This window comes from Catharus ustulatus, chromosome 1 (assembly GCF_009819885.2).
Source record: "Catharus ustulatus isolate bCatUst1 chromosome 1, bCatUst1.pri.v2, whole genome shotgun sequence".
NCBI lineage: Eukaryota > Metazoa > Chordata > Aves > Passeriformes > Turdidae > Catharus > Catharus ustulatus.
This window is the reverse complement of record NC_046221.1, coordinates 32,313,339-32,335,077: the sequence shown is the minus strand read 5'-3', so window position 1 is coordinate 32,335,077 and position 21,739 is coordinate 32,313,339. Positions and strand designations below refer to the sequence as shown.

General features: G+C 40.2%; 1 protein-coding gene across 8 annotated transcripts in view; it reads right to left on the bottom strand.

Moving 5' to 3' along the window:
• The window catches only part of ABCB5 (ATP binding cassette subfamily B member 5), a 60,375-nt gene extending 39,479 nt beyond the window's left edge, over nucleotides 1–20,896 (bottom strand). For 3 of the 8 annotated variants that reach the window (XR_004420079.1, XR_004420080.1, XM_033079957.2), the window contains exon 1: nucleotides 20,536–20,890. The gene's annotated coding sequence lies outside the window, so the exon portion shown is untranslated. Of the gene's footprint in view, nucleotides 1–11,652; nucleotides 11,759–20,535 lie in introns of all 8 variants that reach the window. The other 5 variants (XM_033079922.2, XR_004420078.2, XM_033079967.2 and 2 more) reach the window with 5 other exon arrangements.
• Between the last annotated feature and the right edge of the window lie 843 nt (nucleotides 20,897–21,739).

Below are 21,739 nucleotides of genomic sequence, written 5' to 3'. Positions count from 1 at the left end.
GTTGCAGATAAAGGTCGGTGCTGCAGAGCCGCCCAGGATAAGGGCCCCGCAGAGGGATGCCGGCCGGCTCCTGCCCTCTGCCGCCCTTCGGGAGCCGCCCGAGGGGCTCCGAGCCGGCACAGCGCGCACGGAGAGACCGTCAGCGCCTTGCGGGGCATCGCATCCACCCCGAGTCACAGAATGGTTCATGGGAGAAGGGGACCACTGCTCCTCACTCGGCCCAACCCCCCTGCTCCAGCATCTAGGGCACAGAGGCTCGATCGGTACAGACATATTTTGAATATTCCCAGCGAAATAGGACTGTGCAGCCTTTCTGGGAAACCTGTTAGAGTGCTTGGTTATCTGCAAAGCAAAAAAGTTCTTCCACATGTCCAGGTGGAACTTTTCATGTTCCCGTTTCTGTTTGTTGCCCCTTGCCCTATTGCCTGCCATCACTGAGAGGAGATGCCCTGTCCTCTTGGCACCAGATGCTCACAGGCATTGACGAGATCCCTTCCAGGCTAAACAGGACCAGCTCCCTCAGCCTTTCCTCATAAGTGAGGTGCTCCAGTACCCTCATCATCCTCATAGCCTTACACTGCTCCAGAAGTTCCATATCTCTCTTATACTGAGAAGCCCAGAACTGGACACAGAGTCTCACCATCACTAAAACCAGATGGATTTAAATCTAGAAATCTCAGCTGCTAAGCAGAAATGAAGGGGTATTTGAAGTGTCACTTGTCCGGGGAAACATTCAGATTTGGGAAAACTCCCTTGAAGGTCCTGCCACATTTGGGAAATTGCATCACTGCACTTGGAGAATTTAAAATAAGACTGAAGGTATGCAACTAAAAAATGTTATTATATAAAGGCTTTTGTGTTCCTCTTTTAAGTGACATGACAACTGAGGCCAGCTAAACTCAAAATTGTGCTTAGAGAAGCTAAGCAACAGGTTTTCCTCATTTGGTTCTCACCTCTTCCCCACAATTTGTGTGGGATTTTGTTTATGATGATGATTATTATTATTATTAAATTCCACCCCCCAGAAATAAGACTGTTTCTTGTTTTGGGTTAGTTGAGAGGGTGGTGGTTTTGCTGATGTGTTATTTTTCTCCCCTGTCTGAAGAAATCAGGTAAACAAGGTTTTCTGTACAAGCTTAAAAATAACAGTATTTCAGCTCCACCACCGATACATATTATAAGCTATATAATTTGCTTTCAGTAATGCCTCTAGAGTTTATAATGTATAAACTCCTAGTTGTTCTTCCATCCACTTCAATGCCAGTATCCCAAAGAAGCTTTCCAGATATTTAAACTAGTTATTCAGCTGAAATTCATTGCTCATGATGCTCTGAAAGAACCTCAGAAGAAAATGCATTATTGGGTGTTATTTGCTCCCTGCCCACTGGAACCCTGTATGTTTAGATAGAGCCAAACTCCTGCATGTCAGGCCTATGACTTTTTTACTATTTTCTCATCTCCTTAGCTTTACTTAGGGTTTATATAACTTACTTATATTTTATATTACTTATATGTGATTAATATTAGCCTGGAGAAAAGGAAGTGTGGGGGAGCCTTGCTGTTCTTTAGAACTACCTGGAAGCAGGTTGTGGCAAAGTGTGCATCTGCCTCTTTTCCCAAATAACAAGTCACAGGATGAGGAAGTGGCCTTCAGTTGTGCCAGAGGAAGTTTAGTTTGGATATTATGAAAAAATACCTTCACCAGTCTTGCCAAGCATTGGAATAGGCTGCCCAGGGAGGTTGTTTTGTCACCATTCCTGAAGGCATTTAAGATGTGTAGCTGTGGCATGTAGGGACATGGCTGAGTGGTGGGCTTGACAGTTCTGGGTTAATAGTCTGACTCAATGATCTTTGAGATATTTTCAAATCTGAATGGTTCTATGATCCTACAGTTCAGTGTTAAGCCTTCATTATGCACATACACATCTGTTTCAAAAATTAAGAAGGGCTTTGACTTCTGCTGCTGTGAAGAACATGAATTTACAGATTTTTGGAAGAGCCAGAACAGCAAACTGAAGTTACTTCACTGCCCCAGCCTCAGGCTTCACAATTTTATGCAGTATTTCCTTCACCAAAGATAAAAGGTTTTCTTCTTGCTCATCTCAACAAGAGTGAGATCATCTCCTTACCACATCTCAGTTTTTTGTTTAAACCAGTTATAAACTATTATTTTCTGAAGAAAACTATATTTGCATATAAAATTTTAGATAAAGGGACCTGGAAAGCAAACTCCTGGTGTGGGATTGAGAGCACATAGATAGCAAAGTAGAAGAATGGAGGTAGCATGAATGCAAAAAAAAATCACCAGGACCAGATTTCAGAGCTATGAAATACACACACATCATACTCAGCATCACTGGCATCTAGGGAGTGTTTAATACCTCCAAAACACAGACACTTCCACTTTTTAAAGCTTCATTATTAGTTATTCACACACAGTGAAGCGTCAGTCACAATTCAGATCCATTGCTCTACACTCCACAGGCCTGGCAAGAGCCTCAGAACTCCCCTGCATAGAAAAGTTGATCCAAAAAGGGTGGGAGAGAAGAGCAAAGCACAGAACTGATCATGCAGAAAAAAGAATCACAGGGTGTTGAGCAGGAATTTGTTTCCTTCTCTCTCCCTACTCTCCCTATTTCTTCCTTTGGAAGGGATGCTATGCTTTATGCAAGTTAATGAGCATCGTCCAAACTATAAAAAAAGAGATTAAATAGAAAATAAACAAAAGAAGGAATAAGAAATAGTCTCCTGGAAAAAAAATTCCCCATCAAACTTACTGAGAAACATGGGCTCATAATCTAGTTACAGCTAACCACTGTGTGTTTCAGTAAAAAATTAATCAGCATATTCTAACAGTTTTTCAGAAGAAAAAATTCTGGACTAAAATACACACGTAAAACAGAGAAGACTCCCATCAATAGAAGGGTGGGAGCAACAAAAAATGTAGTTTACAATTTTGCCTTTATAATTTTGGGGCGAGCACATTATGATAAAAATATCATAATACAATTTGGAGAAGAAATAGTATTCTTCCTTTATCAAGAAGTATTGTCTATCTTTGTAAAATACTAGATGCATCTGAAAACTATTCTATTCTGAACGGCCAATATACGCCCATGTCTCCATGTGTTTGGTTCATCCGTGCAAATGTTGTCACTGACAGGACAACAACATTTGTTAAACACAAATATCATCGATTAACACCAGCCATAATGGACTAGAAAATATATCTACTTAAAAAAACTATTATCCATAAGCACATTATGAAAAACAAGCAAATGAAACACCCTACCAGAAACACCCTGTAACACTAGCGGGAAATGACAACTTGTTTTCCCAAGAAAACCATTAACCCTGAAAAGAATGCAATGCATACTGTGCAAAACCAGGTGACACCCAGCTTTACTGAAATATTTCCTCAAAATGACAGTCAAATACAAAGGAGGTGTACTGTATTTCACTCTTATTATAGCTCCTTAGCAATTTTTGATTTCTCCAACAGACCAGAAGAACACCAGCAAGACACCTGTCTGCACTCAGAAAACACATGAGGGAAGTCAAGGCTAGTATTTGATCCACCACCTTAATTGCAGCTGATCATATTCACAGGGAGGACCTATAAAAGATCGTGTTGCACTTTGGTTTTTGTTGCTTTGTGACTTCTGCTTACACAACCTGAGATTCAGCCAGAAAGGACTTGACAGAGTCACTTAAAAATAAGAAAGTTGTGATTTCTCATTTATTTGTTGGCTATCAGACTAAAAATGGGAAATCGAAATTGTAAGGTTTGGGGGCCACTAGTTATAATCCCTTCCCACATATCCACAGCAGTACTACATATAAGTACTCTATTGAAGCTGAAGTAGCTGTAGTCGTGGCACTGTACTTGGAATTAGGAGACTGGATTTTGCTGGGCATAAATGGAATGGTTTAATACAGGAAGCAGCTAGCTAAATGTTGTAATTCTCCAAACTGAAGCAATGTTATTTTTTCTGCTGTAGCACTGACAAATGCAGAGCTGTTGGAGATTTGATGCAGTGAAGGGAGAAGGTCTGGGTAGAGGTGAATGATGGAAGAAAGAAAAATCAGATAAAGAAATATGTCCCAACACTTGAACTTTCTGAGAAAGGCTGAGCTATGTTGTCCAAAAGTCCTAGTGCTGCAACCAAGGAAAACCATTATTTGTGGTTTCCCAGAAACTGGGGAGCAGGAACACATCTGATTCTTTTTAACTGAAATGTAACATCAAAGATAGCTATTTTTTTATAAAAGTTTCTAACAGAGCAACTTGCAAGAATTTATTCATTAACGCTGAAATAATTTTTCAAGTTCTCTGTAGTACACATATTCTCAGAGGATAAAAACAAAGACATGCATTTTATTCTCATCTGTATAGTTTGCAGGTCTGTTTTAGGAGACACTTAAGTGATAAAAGAATTTGGCAGAATTACTATAATTCTTCTTACCTTAAAAAAAAAAAAATAAAAGTCAAGCCAATGTGATTCGTTGCTTTTCATAAAATAGGGATTTTTTACTCTTTTCCCCTTCAAAGTAATAGAATGAGATAAGTAGGTAAGATCATATTAAGCAAAGAAGGCAGTCATTCTGCTGAAAACTTTGTATGCCTTGAACAAGAAAATGTTATACATTATGGAAATGGTGACTTAAACTGGTGAAGATCTATACAGATAGTTCAGAGGACTGGACGTTGTTATACACATATTTCAGAAAGACAGGGAGGAAAGAAAGGGAAAGGGAAGAGGAACTGTCTTTTGTAATCGAGTTATTAATTCTAGGGCCTTCCTTCCTGTATCAGGAGGAAGACAGAACAATGAGCTTTCAGCTATCAGCTCAGGGGTATTAAGTGGGCAACAGAGACAAAAGGTGAAAAAACGCCCCTTAAGTTCCTGGAAAGTGCCAAGAACAGAATTTTCTTTAAGAAGTCAAAAGAAGTAACTGGAGATTGGCTTTTCTACATTTCAACCTGAGAAATGGAATGAAATCAAGGAAGGAGATTTGCATAGAAGAGACAGTGATATTCTGAAATTCATGTTTATCTAGAGAAAAAGAGAGGAATGATTACAGAATAAATGAAAGCTTGAATATAGGATAATTTTTACTCAATAGGATCATTGTTACTTATGGAAAGGCAGTCTAAGGGCAAATGGGATAAAAAGAGTTAGTCATTAATAGAATCTTTTTGTGAACTTGAAACACAAATAATAGAACATTTCATTCAGAAGCATGAGATTCTTGTATAGAGATAATCTATCAATAAGCAGAACCTGGGAAGAATGTTACAGGCAGCTTTTCTGCAAAATAGCATCTGGGAGATGTACTGGAAGGAAAACTGAATAGAAGCCAATGCTGTCAAACTGGGATGAAAAAAAGCAAAATTCACAAAAGCACAGGAGTCACATGTGAAACATATGGAGTAGTCTTTTCTCTGTGTAGCACTGTCAAGTCCTAATTTTGGTTGTTCCAAGACAGATGTGGGTGATAGGAATTAAGGAAGAAAGAAAAAACTGAAGGAATATAAAAGATATGACCCTTGAGGAAATACAGATGGAATTGAGTTTGGTATACTGGAAAATACGCAATCAACTCTAGAAAAGTCTGAGAGACTGTTGCAAAACCAGCATAATCCAGTGTCTTCCACATCTACTGTGGCATTGAATTACAATAAGAAAGAAAAAAAGCAGGATGCGCTGGGCCAAATAGCTGATTAAACTCTTGGTGTCTAGGCTTTTGATGTATTTTTTTTTCTTTTAAAGTGAAGCATGTTTTTCCTACGAGGAAAAAGATTGTTATAGATGATTTTGTCTTGAAGATTGGGAAAAGATGAAATTGTCTTCTGAGATCTTCATTAGCTTAATTTTCTCTGTTGTGCTGATAAATATAGTGAATGGTAAAACGAAACAAAAGAGGTTTAATTGGAATTTGTATTGTGCTTAAAGAATGAGTTTAGCAATAAACTGAGTACATGGAACAGCTGGCAACAGTTTTGGTGAAGGCTTCCACTGGTGAAAGATGGGAAAGTGGACAAATGGCAGTGACGTCACAACCCAGTCTGTACCCTGGGGTGGGTCATTGACATGGCCTATTGAAATTAATATAAATTTTCAGGATTCTTTTTGGAGTGCACCAGTTGTTTCACTTTCAGATGAAAGTGGGGATTGGTTTTGGGAATAGTTTGTTTCTGAGTTTACTCCCAAGAGCTTATTTCTATAGAACACTTTTGGTTCTTTCCATCTTTTGTCATCTTGAAACATTGTCCTTGTGGCTTTGTTTCTGCACTGACATGTTGCATTCTAGAGAATACAATGCATGTCCTTAGCTTTGGCCTGCAAAAATGTGGTTTTTTCATTCTATATAACATCACAGCCAAGATGCCAAGGAAACCCAGGCTGTGTGGTGTTGCATAGAAATGACGCTGTCCAGAGGGACTGTTTCTGAGCAAAATGGATGAAAGCTGTAAAAACCATAAAGTCCATGGATCTCTTCTGCAAGTGTATTTTCAGCAGTGTGGATATGACTCCTGATACAATTTTTTCACTGATACATTTTCATAGTGTTTCATGAATATAACCCTGGGATGAACAAAGCTGTATGAAATAAAACCTTTCTGTGTCTGAAAGGTCTTATTCAAGCACCCTATCCCATCTCACCAATCACAAAGTTAGGTGATAGTGAACAGTTTACAATACAAAAATGTGGAGAAAATATCAGATGTCTTTACCACAAGGATGGCACCAACCAAGCTCCTGTCCTTGAACTGAACAACACTTTGAATATGCTACATAGTGCTGGGCAGGATGTGAGCAGCGCAGAGGAAGTTCACTTTTTAGTCTCAAACTCTCAAAGGGAATTGCCAAGTGACACTTATTATCTTTTAAATATTTGTATTTCTCAACATAATGCCAAATCTTGATGGCAAAGACCTGTCTCTTTTACTTTTCTGTCTCACCCTCTGATAATAGAACATTTTGTACATATATTTAATTTAAATAACATGACTGAATCAAATGGGTGTTATTTATACATGTAGCATATGTTTACTACTGGAAGATGTTCTGATTAAATGTTTATATGCTCCCAAGGGTCAATGAGTGTGGTAATTTTCATCTAAAGGAATCAGTGTAAACATCTCTCTGAGCATGCTCTTCATGGCTCATGAGCACATCACTGAATCTTTCCCTTGTCAGAACAGGCCATGATAAAAATTTAGGTTTTTAAAAAATTTTTAAAGTTTTGTGCAGATTGACTTTCCACTGATGCTATTTACCCGAGGAAAAAATAAAGTTAAAATGCAGAGGCACAAAAAAAGTGATGAAGACACATAAAATATTTAACCCTGCCTAAAATAAAACTCTTGAGACAAACAGCTGTGGGTTTTGTATTTAAATAATGTATATGGACAAGTCCTGACAGATGGAGAGAGTGGCTGTCTCTAGATTGAGCTGATGTTGATGTTTGGGAGCATAGTTTTTCCTAAATAGTTTTTCATATCTGCTCCCCCACCCAGCTCTGCACCCTAGCTGTCCCCTCTTCTGAGAGACACAGCACCTGCCTGTGCTGCTGGTATCACCAATTCCCTCATTTCAAACCTACATTTTTCCTTTGTTTAAAAGTTCCCATTTCTTTTGGCATGCCTCAGGTGATGAAAATCTTAGCTATCCCCTGCCGTTATATCTCACAGTCACCTCCAAGGTATGTGGTCCCTGAGGACATGAATGGGAAAAACATCCTTATTAAACGTAATAAGAAATTGTCTCAGAACAGAGGAGATGGGGAAAATTTCTGAAGGCAGCTGCCTTGTACTACATGCATGCAAATTACAATTGATCCCCAGAATAAATTATCCTAATTATAAACTTGTCTTAAATCTCTCAGATTGGAGTTGTTGCTTCTGCTCATGTGCTATGTGGTCACAACATTGTTTTGCCTTGGGGTAGTTAGGTTTTTTCCATGACAGGCCATTCACATGTACTTGGCCACATTCTCTTCTGAGGAAAAATATTTTGGCATTCCACAAAAAAACAGCAGGATTCCTGCCAGCTGGTTGTTCCTGCATTTCAGACTGCAGTGTCTTGTGGCTGGTCTTGATTCTGGCTACGATGGCACCAAGTTCTGGTTCAGAGGTAACAAGACTGACAGAGCTGAGGGGAGGAATAAAGTATCACACCTGCCTGTCACATAGGTGGATAAATTGTGGTGACAGGCAGAGTGAGAACTCCATGTCCCAAAGCTGCCTTAGTCAAACTTTACTGCTGAAAAGGAAGATGCTGGTATGTTCTAAATTTCCTTCTGGGTAGGTAGTCTGTCAAGTGTCACTACAATCTCCCTTTCCTACTTCTTCCCCCTTCCACTTTGAGAAGTAACAGTATTTGCTGACCTTGGTTATCTGCATACTCTGCAGACTGGGATCTAAAGCCACATCTGTTTCCCATAAGTTCCTGACCCAGTCCTTCAGCTGACAGGTGAACAGATTTAGGAGCATGTTTTGTCCAGTGTAATCTAACAATTTACACTTCCAAGAATGAAGGAAGCCCTTTACATGGACTGAGGAGTCCTCAGGTGACTAAAGGGGCTAGTGAGATCCTGGTTTTTGTTGTGATGTAAACTCTAAATCAGGACTCTGTACTGTTTTCATGCAGGGCTAAACTTTTAGCTCTAAATGTGTTTGCAATATTAAACTAGTTATGTAAGTGCAAATTTTTGTATGCATCACTGCACAGTCATGCCTGGGCTCTCACCAAACTTTCCTTCTGTTTCCTTCTGCACCACTTTCTAAACAGACTACAAGAACTCTGAAAAACTTCTGGTTGGACTGAAATTAGCATGGCTAACAGAAAGGTCTTCCAAGGTATGCACAAGAACATGCCTCAGTAGCTCTTAAAGAGCTAGGAAATGGTTAGACTTTTCAAATTAGCAACAGCATCCCAAAAAAGATTGAGTTACCAGAGACTAGGCTTTGAAATATGTCAATATTCCCTTATGCACCTATGATTATAAGAGAAAGGATAGGAACACTGAAAAATAATGGTAACTGGTTTTAATTCCTCTGTATTATTTTCAAAAGGATGTCAAATTATCTCTGCAATACTAACAAATCTATTTGAAGATCCTGAATGGTCTCACCATTGCCTAATAAATGTCTTAGTATGGGAATAAATTCAGGTAGTACATCCCTTAATTAACTAGCTCATGAAATAACTACATTCAGAGAAGAAATACTTCATTTTAAGGCATCTTTAGTTGCATTGCATAATGATAGTAAAATAGACATTCTAAGTAACTATTTGGGATCAGTGTCACCAGAAGTAAACTACAAAGTATAATAAGAAATTCAGCTTTAATATAGTTGCTACCCAAATATTGCTTTGATTTATTAAGGGATACAAATTTGTTCAGGTACACACACATAAAAAAAGCCAAAACAAGCAAAAAAAACCCCAAACAACCAACCCCAAAACACAAACAAAAAAGACTTTTTCCTCTTTTCTCTCTTTATAACAATCTGTGTCATTCACTATGACCCAGTTGTACTATTCTGATGAACTGATACTTATGGAAATAATTAGAAGATCCCAGCAGTACCCACTACCCATTGCCAAATATCCTGGAAGTCAATGTGTACTGTGTTACCCTTTGTAATGTCATTCAGAAAAGCTTTTAATGAATTGCAAGTAAATTCTTACCATATGTCCAATAAAGCAATTGGGAGGAATTTTCAGTCAGTAATGCTATAAAAGCATTGGATTTTTTTTCTGTTTATATTGGATGCTGTCCTATTACCAGTAAGAAGACCCAATCTGAACATTCAACACTTTTACACCTCCAAGGCATTTGTACTGCAGTGCCATGGAGTACAACATTCTGCAATGTTACATTAGCTATACATTTGATAAAAATGAATAAGCTCAGAACCCAGCTATTTCTCCTGAGAACTTGGAGATTTATGTATTTTTTAATCAAGAAAACTATTATTGTGTCTTTTCCTTCCAAAGACCCTAGAATAATTTATCATAGCCTTAATCAGAATCCAAGAGGGAATAATCCCTCTCTTGCGAAAAGCACATAAAAGCTCGTAGATGGAATAAGACAAAGCCAAAAATTACTGAAGTGCTGAAAGCAATCAAGAATGAGGGCAAGAAGCTCTTATCCACCAGCAGCTCAGCATTCTATGGGATGCACAACATTTATATTGCTGCTCTGCAGGATTTGAGTACAAGTGTGGCTCTGGGAGGACATCTCTACAAGCAGACATCTCAAATGATGTGTCTGAAGGTAGGAACAGTGTCCCATGCTGAATGTAAGCAAATATAATTTTGCAAATGTTAATGCATTTTTTCCCCAGGGGAAAGACAATGATTCAGGAACGCAAGGAATTAAACTGGAACACCACACAAAACTTTCCTTATGTTATATCCTTTATTCTTGCAATTATATAACTTCCCATGTCTTCTAACAATAAGAACTTTGCTCTCAATATTTAGGAAAATAATTTTTAGATATGACATAATCCAGAAAGTGATTGGTTTGCTTTTTCAGCTCTTTAACCTCTAACTTGTGTGATCTTGGGCAGACAATTCTTTCCTATTTGCTTAAAAAAAGAGAGAGATTTTATTGCAGTTTTGAATTATTTATATATTTATGAAACTGAATTTATGAAATGCATGTTTCCTGATCTGCAGAAGTGCTCTGAAAATACAAAGAAAGGATGAAATGCCCAAAATCTACAGACCGAAAAGTCAAATATGTGCATAGTACTAAATATCAGTCAGCAGATGAAAAACAAAATCCAATAAAATTTTATTTTCTTCTGGAAGATGAACCGTGTGGGCTAGAGCTCAGAAATACAAGCTTTCATTTGAGAATGACATTTGCCCACAGAAGAGGAGCTAGAATTTCTGTGGTGTTAGCAGATTTGTTAAAGCCAAGGTTTCAATTTTGCAGAACTTATTAATATGAGTCACACCTGTTCAGATTTTGCTGAATGTTATGGTGTATGAAAAAAACCTGTTGACTTTTCTTAAGAAAGACCAGAAATGTACTAGGCTGGTCAGGAAATCTTGGCAAATCTGGAAGGCCACAGCAGGACATACCTTCTGTTTAAAGCCAGGATATTTTGTACAGCATTGTGTGGGCTGTGAACTGCAGAGGAACTACTACTGAAAACATCACTTTTTATCTCTCATTTACTCTCCCACATGGTGTGTTTAAAAGAGAGGAAAAGTATCTCAGTAGTTGAAGCTGTTTCTTAGCTCAGTAACAACCCAAACAGCAAAGACACATGAGTGGGAAGATTGTGAGAAAAAGCTGAAGAAGCTGGTGAATTATCAGCATGCAGGGTCACGCACATGTACAACCTGCTCAGCCAGCATTCACAGGCTGGGCTCTTGCTGAAGCACGTGATAAAAAGTGAAGGGCAATCTAATTAAGCACTTGAAGTGCTGTGCTGAGGCCATTCCTGTTTACCTCCCGCTATAAAAGACGTGCCCTCTGTTGCATGCTCCATAGTAATAAACAACGCTGTAGAAAGGCACTATGGCAAACAGGATACCTCCTGCTCTGATTCCCAGGGCTGTTCTTTCTCCCCTCTGCCCTCGACCTTAAATAACTCCTGCTTTCCTCCCCCACTGGCCTCACCAGCCCTCCTGGGCACTCCTGGCCAGGCTCAGCTGTGCCTCCCAAAGGTCTCCAAGGACAGGTGCCCTGCTGCTGCTCTGTGTCCCAGTCCTGGCTCTGTGAGAACCTGCAGAACAAAATGAAGAATCCCTGGGCATCAAAGGAAAATCCAGCTGTTTCCCACCCTTAGGTCACGCTTAGGATTCACACATTAGCACCTCAGAGCAGGAACAATCTTATTCTTGGGGTAGTTACTACTTAACACCCCTAAATAAGTAATATCTTGAGTTTGATAGTGACTGTCATCTGAGACTTAGGACTTTTTGCAACAATATTACAGCATTGACTGGATTTCAACTTCCTAGTGAAACGGAAAGACCTTTTATCTCCCTTACATTTTATTTAAAAAAAAAAAAGGGACACATATTTGAGTAAATGATCAGTTAATCACAGAAGAGTAAACCTAGACAAGACAGGCTGACTGCTAGCACTGAGCTTCAGCTACAAAATCAGGCACTGAAATCTGATAAAAGCATAATTTGTGATAAAAGCATAATTTCTGAGAGACAAGCAAAATGTTGAGACATGATGTCACTCCCACCAAAAGGCCCTTGTGAGTCTTATAGAAGAGATACAATCTGTGATCAGTGCAACCAACTTTCAGTTTGAACTTTGCTACTAAATCTGATCTCTGTGTAATGTGAGGGTTATCAAAATTAAATTGCGCTTAAAACTTTTGGTAACAAGTGACTAGCAAATAGACCAGAGATTTATGCAGTAGGAAGCAGATAACTGAATATAACCACAATCAGAGAGAGATAAAATGCGCTCACTTACCAAAGAGTCCATAAATAGACATTCACTTGTTGGATGGGTCAGAAAATGTGGAAATAAAAACACCAGTTCCTGTTACTTCTTACCACGTACTATTTGTAATTATTGAAGAGCTTTAGTACCCCTCACACCTTCAGTTGGTTACTGTTCTCTCCCCCACAGACTGATTTTGTTTGCAGGGAGCAGGAAATTCCCTTGAGCCAGAGGGGAAAATTGAAGTCAAGTTTCTCAACTGCCTTATCTATTTTACAACTCCTTTACAAAATGCATTATCACTGCTTATCAGAGGGTGGTTTATGTTTAATATTTTCAAAGAGATAAAAGGTTATGAACCAGGAACCTGGCCCTGATGCTCATGCAAGGTGACAGAAAGGGAGTGAGGTTCATTTCAGCTTACCTTCTGGTATAGAAAAGCCGCCTCTCACCATGCACATCACTGTGATGAGCAGAACACACCTCTTTCTCCTGTCAACTTGTTAATTCAAACAAACACCCCTGGCAGAAAGCAATCTGCTCAGCTGCTTTGCTGTGCAGAAGGCAAGAGTTTCCCTGGCGCAAAAGATCAATATTTAGAAACCAATCATTGCTGGGTACAGCTCAGTAGATCTTTTACTGTACCGGGTTAATGTATGCCAGCAGGCAGAGAGCTTCAAGAATTATCTCCACATTGTGTTGGATTTTTTTTTGTAGGGTAAGTCAGCCCAGGAAAAGTCCAGTTACTGCCTTGTGAGCAGAAGGGAGTGTCTAACATCACAACAGGGTCATGTAAGGATACAAAATTATGAGAAATTTACAGGTGTATGTTTTTCTATTGTCTCAGTTGTTTTCTTTCCAAGAATTTTGAGACACTTTTCCAGATTGTGCCCATCAGAGCCCAAAGTTTTATCTGTCACACAGTCTTGTCCAGCAACAGGAAAAGGGACATACTTCAGGAGCTGGGAAGATCAACATTTCAGTTTTAACTTTTGGAAATTGGCATAACTTGTAAAAAATAAAGCAAAAACTCTAAAGGTACCAGTAAATAAGGATGGGGTTTTTTTCTTACCAAAATAATGTTTTTTCTCAGGAAGGTAATTCATGATATTGGAAAGTTGCCACCCATTTCATACCAAAAAAAAAAAAAAATTCTGTACAATATGGAATATTTCCAGCTTAAGTGATAACATGTGAGTGTTTTTCTGGGCAGAAGTGCCATGAAGATTGTAAATTAATTTCTGATAAGAAAAGATCTGCCACAGAATTTAAACTTTTGTTGTATAATTTCCTATCTGTGAGGAAAAGAATTATTGCTTACTTCTGTATGATCAGTCTTACTGATTTTCTGACGTGTCTATGTTTAGGAAATCAGAGTCTCAAACACAGAATAAAATGAATTTTCTGTCACTTCCTCCAGCACCTGGGAAAACCACACCCAGGAAAACAGGACTTGTTTCATGTTTCCCTAGAAGAGATCCACAAATCTGTCATCCACGCTTAAAACTCAAAACTCAAAACTCAAAAAAAAAAAAAAAAAAACAAAAGAATTCCCACTTGTCCTTCTGCCATTTTCTCTGAACAAGATTTCAGTCAAATCAGTCAGACTTGACATCTGCTTTGTAACACTTGAAACATTTTTCCTACCAGAGTGGCCAGTGTCTGGTCTGGCAAGATCTTACCTCTAAGGCAGTAAGGTTTATTTTAGTTTCTAAACAACTTTAAAATGACAGGGCTTCTAGACATCAGATTTCTGAAATAAATTAAACTTCCTGAAAATAATTTAATATCAACAAGGCTAAGTTTTTTTTTTCACCTGATAGAATTTAGATGTTTTCAAAAAAATCTATGAGCCACTGAAATGTCCTTTATTCCATTTCATATATGTAAAATATATTATTTTAATTATTCTATTACATGTATTTCAGATCTTTCTACAGAGGCATAAAAGAATCAGACCTTTAATATTTGCTTTTTATAGGACACGTGATGATGAAAGCCATAAAGAAGAGGAAGACAACTGAAGACTGTGAAGGAGTTTTCACAGGTCTCGCAGGCAAATATTTGTTAAAACCAGATTTTACTGTGGGGTTGCATGAACTTTGAATAGAGAAAATACAGTAATTTCACAACTATAAGGCACACCCTTTTGACTAAAATTTTGATTGAAACTTGGAAGTGAGCCTTATAATCCGGACAAAGTGTGCCTTATATATGGACAAAGTTCGGAAATTTGCCAACCCAGAAGTGCGAGTCGGGAGCCGAGCCATGAGGCGCGGCGGGTGTGGAGGCCGAGCCATTAGGTGAGGCGGCCGCAGGGGCTGAGCCGCGAGCCGCACCACGAGCCAAGCCACGAGCTGCGCCACGAGCCGAGCCGAGCCGTGCCGTGCCAACCGGCGCTGGGGGCGGGCAGGAGTGCCAGGGCCCGCGGCACGGGGATGGCACCTGGGGCTGCGTTTAAGGGCCACACCAGTCTGTGAAAAAATGCTTGCAAATTGAGCACCTGCCAGTAAACCCCGCAATTGCGCGATTCCATTACTAATTCGTTACTTTGTTGTGCGCAAATCCTGTCTGCAAAAAAGAAAAGTGTGCCGTATGGTCTGGTGCACCTTATATATGGACAAAGTTTGGAAATTTGCTGACACCCAGAAGTATACCTTATAATCCGATGCACCTTATAGCTGTAAAATTACTGTACTTTAGCCTAGTGAAAGCAGAAAAAATTCAGTGAGATCTTTCTAAAATTGATGACTTTTATTGATTAGACCATTGGTATCTAATGTGAGGGAGATGTATATATTCGAGTGTACCTGCTATTCCTTAATGCATTTGTTTACTACAGGGAGAAATACAAGTAAAACTGAAGCAAGTTTGCAGAAATATTAAGAAGCAAACACTGGCCAAGCACACGGGATCAATATGAATTTTTATAGGTACCCGTGACAAATCGGAGGAGCCAGTTTAGATTAATCATAGAAAATTTATTAGTAAGTGAATTTAGCAAGCAATAACTGAGCAAAAGCAGTGCTGGGCGGCCAGGGAGTCATTGCTCCGCCAATAGCCACACCAAAAAGCAGTTTTAGTTCGTTTTTATACGGTCTATTTTCCAGTTCTTGCGGTTGCTCGTTCTGATTTGCTGGTGTACTCTGCAATTCTAGCAAGCAGGGACAAGGACTCACTAGGGGGTCGCTTCCACCTCCTGGTGGGACTTGATAAGGGTCTGGTGTGGTCATCTTTCTCAGCACGTCCTCTGGTATTGTTCTGTCCCTGTAGTCTCATGGGGGCTCCACTTTGTTTATTCAACAGGAAGAGGTGCTAACAAGTAACCCTTTGCACTCAGTGTCTGTAAGCACTTACTGAGCAGGATTTGATAACAAAGCACATTCTATTACAATTCCCCTCTCTTTTATTTCCCATTTTGTTTATCAAATCTGATTAATACCTCTGGAGCATTTTCTAATATTGCTATTTCTTCGATTTTAACTTCCTTAAGGGGATCATATTGTGCTCTAATTAGCATCAAGTGAGTTGCCTCTAATGTTCCTTTTACAATGGAGATAACTTTGTTAAAAATACATGGCCCAAAGGTTAATCTCAATATTAACAGTATCAGTGGTCCTGTTAGTGTGGAAAATAAGGTAGTTAATCAAGGGGAATGGTTAAACCAGGATTCATACCAGTTTTGCTGCATTTCTTGTTCTCTCTTTCTTTTTTCTAGCCCTTCTTTGAATTTTTCCATGGGATTTCGAGCTACCTCTGTATGGTCTGCATATACACAACATTCCTCCCTTAATGTGACATAGAGGTCCCCTTGTTGTAGAAAGATTAGGTCTAGTCCCCTCCTATTTTGGAGCACTACTTCAGATAAGGATTGCAATGATTCCCCGAGTGCTGTGATAGACTTTTCTATTCACACTAAATCTTCATGTACCGCTAGTCTGAGTCCTTGGAATCCCTGGTTTTGCTGTACAAGGGAAGTTATCCCTGTATCTGCCCCTGCAAGTCCTAGAGTCATCAAGGTCGCTATTGTTAGGGCAATGAAGGGCTCCCTTTTGTGTATTCTGTTGGTTAGTCTGTCATAGGCATCATACATTGCCGCTTTGGGGTGGTATGTTATTCTAGGTATTATTGTGACCTGTATACAATATTCTTCAGTTTCATCAAATTTCTGGAAGGAGACACAAGGGGTCAGACCTGTCACCGAGCAAATCCACATGGCAATTTTAGCTGCTACCAACCAATCTGCAGGACTTTTACGCCCTTTAATGCTCATTGGTACTCCACATAGATGTGCTCTGTCTTTGGGTACTTTTCCAATACATCTCCCCTTACCCGTTACATATTCCATTGTAGTCCCCTCCTTTCCACCACCCCATGTGCATTCTTTAGGGTTCCTCCCGTTTGTGCCTTGTGGTTTTGAAGTTACTCCCAGTGCCTCATAATAGGGTGGCATGATGACAAGGCAAAGCCTGCAATGTTTTGTCAAATTGGGGTTTGTAAATTTCAGGGCTTTAAAACTTGCCTCCATAAGATTCCATATTTTATTTCCCTTCTTGGTGTTAGCTAGGTCTACAGGGGTACTATTGCTTTCTTCGGTGGAGTTGGAACTGACAATGGAGGTACTTGTCTCAAGAATCACTTCTGGTTGACAAGATAATACAAGATTTGGTCCTACAGGTAGAGGATCTAGCGGGGTAGGTTCTTTTTTTATTTGGAATAAACTCCCTCTATCAATCCTGTCTTCCCAGATTCTAATACCCCAGGTTCGACCTATGAGCCATCCAGGGTCCTGAGGTCTGGTTACATCCATACAAATCTTCCAGCAAATATTGTTGGCCCTAATCATAGCCATCATACCAACGCCAAAACCATATTTCAGGGGCTTGGAGCTCGGGGGCCCCCACCCTACCTTGATGAACTGATTTCACTGAGGTGGGGTCTAGTCTGAGGCAATAGTTTCACATCCCCAATAAGCACAGTAATAGTGGCCAGGCTGGTTACAATATCCTTTCCCTGGATTACAATTTGGACACATGTAAAATAGCCTGTAATTACCTCCTGGTATTTCCTCAGGGATTAGGGAAAGGAGTTATACTTCAAAACTGGGGCTTCCAGGAATTATTCTTGACTGGATAACCTGGGATGTTTCAAGTTGATAAAGATACCATTTATATGGTTGATGTGAGGGGTTAGTATGCACAGGGACCACTATCTGTCAAAAAATAATTATTCCTACTATAAAATTGTAGAACGTTGGTGGCTCCAGTAGTAAGGAGTATTGTCGACATCTATGCCTACGTCTGTCAGCTTTAAGTCCTGGTTGCTCAATACATCCCATCGGTCTTGGGGAAGAGGACCCTTTACTCTGGAGGCATGTGTCCATCCTCACTCAGCAGTCCGAACAGCAGTATCTGAAGTAAGTAGAACAAGAAATGGTCTCTCCCATCGAGGGATGAAGGAGGTTTCCTTCCATGCTTTTATTAGTACCATATCCCCAGGCTGTATGGAGTGTAATGCTATTTCCAGAGGGGGTCTTTGAGCCACTAATCCTGTTTTCCAGTACTCCTGTCTCTTTTTCATAATTTTCATTACATATGGATGTATGCTTTTATCGTCCAGAGGAGCACAATCTGCTGAGAATTCCATATCGTACGGCATCCCATAGAGCAGCTCGAATGGGGATATTCCAATGTCAGTACAGGGTTGCGTTCACATTTTCAAGAGAGCCATGGGTAAACACTTTACCCAAGACATTTTTGTCTCTATTGTTAATTTGGTTAGTTGCTTCTTTATTTCCCTGTTCATGCTTTCTACTCTCCCAGAGCTCTGTGGATGCCACGGAGTATGGAACTCCCACCTTGTTCCCAGAGGTTCTAAAGCTTTTTGCACTGTTTTAGACACAAAGTGTGGGTCCCGGTCTGAATCAATAACCTCTATATTTCCATATCTCAGGAAAATGTTCTCAAAAAGTTTTTTTACTACTGTGTTTGCTGTTTGGTGGGCAGTCAGAACCGCCTCAACATAATGTGTCAAATGATCAACCATTACCAGAAGATACTTGTATCGGCCCATCTTTGGAAGTTCAGTGAAGTCAATTTGGATTTTAGCAAATGGTCTGTAAGCCAAACTACGGCCACCTGGAGTGTGTTACCGTAATTGCCGCTTATTTACCTTCTGACATGTTAAACAACCCTCTATTATCCCTTTAGCAACATTATAAACCCCAATGCACATGTACTTTATAGCAAAATGATCTACCAAAGCCTGAGTTCCCCAATGAGTGGTGGAATGTATCTTTCTCATAATTCTGGAAGCAATTGCCTTTGGTACTACTTGTCTCCCATGGGGCAATTCCCAAACCCCATCTTTCTCTGCTACTCCCATCTCCCGAAGATTTGCTTCTTCTGTGTTGGTAAATCGAAATCTAAGGGATTGGGTGTGTGACTCTTCTGTGTCTGGTTTCTGAGATAGTGTCAATAGTGATGCTAATTTTGCCTCCTGGTCTGCCAGATTGTTTTCCGTTATCTTGGGAGATGTGCCTTTTTGATGTCCTTTGATATGTACTGCCACAATTTTCTCCAGTTCTCTCAATGCCTTTAGAGCTTTTGTGATTAATGCTTTGTGTACCAGGCCTTTTCCTTGGGAGTTTATAAGCCCCCTTTCTTCCCAAATTTTCCCAAAGGTGTGTATTAACCTATAGGCGTATTTGGAGTCTGCACATATAGTCCCTTCTTTCCCTTTAAGTAACTTCAAAACCCGTATTACTGCAAATAATTTGCATGCCTGCGCTGACCACCTAGGGCTCAGGGGGCCTGACTCCTTTATTGATAAGACTTTTTCATCCACTATTGCATATCCAAATTTCCTTTTCCCTTCTATTATTCAGGAGGGCCCATCGACAAACAACCTTTCCCCGATTTCCATGCTTCTTCTTCTAAATCAGGCCTAATTTTAGTTTGTTCCCTTATGGTTTTCAGGCAATCATGGGTTAATTGCCCGGCAGGTTCCCCATAAAGGAACTGAGCTGGATTCTGCAGCGTAGTAGTTTCAATCTCTAATTTCAGGGACTGGATTAAAATACCCTCATACTTCAGGAGTCTGGCGTCAGTAATCCATTTTTCAGCCTTTTGTTTCAATACCCCTTGAATATTGTGTGGGGAATACACCTTCAATTTGCCCCCAAAGGTGGCTTTGTTCACCTCTTCTACCAACAAAGCTACAGCCACCACAGCTTGTAGGCAAGTGAGCCATCCCCTGCTGACAGGGTCTAACAATTTCCAGATACACCCCATGGGTTTTCTCCTTCCTGCCTACTCTTGGAGTTAGTACCCCATATTTTGTTCCCTCTTTGGTGGCTACAAATAAATAAAAAGGTCGCCTTACATCTGGGAGGCTTAAAACTGGAGCTGTTACTAAGTCAGTTTTTAATTCCTCTAGCCTTCCCTTGTCCTCCTGAGTCCACTTTACTAACCCGTCCATGGTCAGTTTCTGGTATAGGAACCTCACCTTTGCAATAAATTCTCAATCCATTGCTGACAATATCCAAACAATCCCAGCAGCTGCCTGATCTGTCTCTTACTCCTTGGAGCTCTCAGTGACAAAATCCCACTTACTCCCCTCAAGACTTGGGGGTGGTTCCTGGTCATTAACATACAAATTTAGGTTTACACAGACCCAACCATCAAAAGATCCAAAAATTGACCAGATTACGCCTGGGCCTTGGATGGGCTTTCCTCCCCATACTTCTACACAATAATGTATCATTTTCTCTCTCAACCTATCTCTCCTAGGGGAATCATTCCAATATTTCAATATTACACCTAAAGGGCTCTCCGAGGGAATATCCGGTAACGTCTTTCCCCCTCCCATGGGTTCAGAAGGCTTGCTTTTCTTCTGCCCCATCTTCCGAGGTGCCTTCTCTCACACACACACTTGCTCGGTGACTCACTCCCTCGTGGGCTACAAGAACTGCACTCCTGGAGGGTCCCACTTGCAGAGTCTCTAAAGAGATCTCTCATACAGGCATACTCCAGGATCACCACCCCCATCAGACAGTTCTGTCTCCCCGACGGACCGCACAAAGGCACGTATACTTACCTCTCCCAGGTGTCTTTGTCTGGTCTTCGTGCACGAATTTTAAGGGGGTCCTGCAGGTTTATTTGCTCAGGTATCGTAATTTAGAGGGATTCGCAGATCCAGTATTTAGTGACAGAATTCCCCAGAACAGGGCTATCCGGAGATAGGGCGCCTCCCTCTCTGCAGGAATCTGCACCAAAGAGACCTGGATCCAAGTCACGGCACCAAGATTGTCATAGATACTGGTGACAATTTATTAGTAAGCTAATTTAGTAAGCGATAACTAAGCAAAAGCAGCGCTGGACGGCCAGGGAATCATTTCTCTGCCAATGGCTCGCACCAAAAAGCAGTTTTAGTTCGTTTTTATACAGTCTATTTTCCGGTTCTTGCGGTTGCTCGTTCTGATTTGCTGGTGCACTCTGTGATTTTAGCAAGCAGGGGCAAGGACTTGCTAGGGGGTCGCTTCCACCTCCTGATGGAAGTTGATAAGGGTCTGGTGTGGTCAATCTTTCTCAGCACGTCCTCTGGTATTGTTCTGTCTCTGTAGTCTCAGTGGGGGCTCCACTTTGTGTACTCAACAGGAAGAGGTGCTAACGAGTAACCCTTTGCACTCACTCTTCTTACTGAGCAGGATTTGATAACCAAGCACATTCCATTACATGAATCTTTGTCCAAATGAAAAAAGTCCGCTGTGAAGTGAAAATTTTCTCCAGGATCTGTTTTGCTTTGTGGAAGAAGCTGTTCACCAAAACTATTATCCTGCCCAAACAGTGCAGATTTGCAAATTGACTTAACACAAGACTGACTTTACATCACAGAAAGTTTGGATGAATGTTTTCCTGCTGGTCAGAAACTTACCCATGCTTCAAGGTCCTTTTTCCTGGTGGATCTTATACTCCAAAGCAAAATTCTTACAGATAACTGTGACTTTAGCTGTAACTTGTAGCAGTAGTTATTGAATGCACCATGATATCTAAACACAAGTGCTACTTAAAGGTTCAGTCACCTCCCAATCCAGTTTACTGCATTAGGCGATGTGGTCCTAATATGCAAATGAAACATATTGTCCAGCATTTTAGGTAAGCTTGAAACTAATGTAGTTGACTTAAAGAAGAGCAGGACTGTATGCCTTTTTCTTTCCCACATATGCAGTTTACTTAATTTATTTCCATAAGCTGTTATCAGTAATCAGCATTAGTGTATTTATCTATTTCAACCAAAAGTA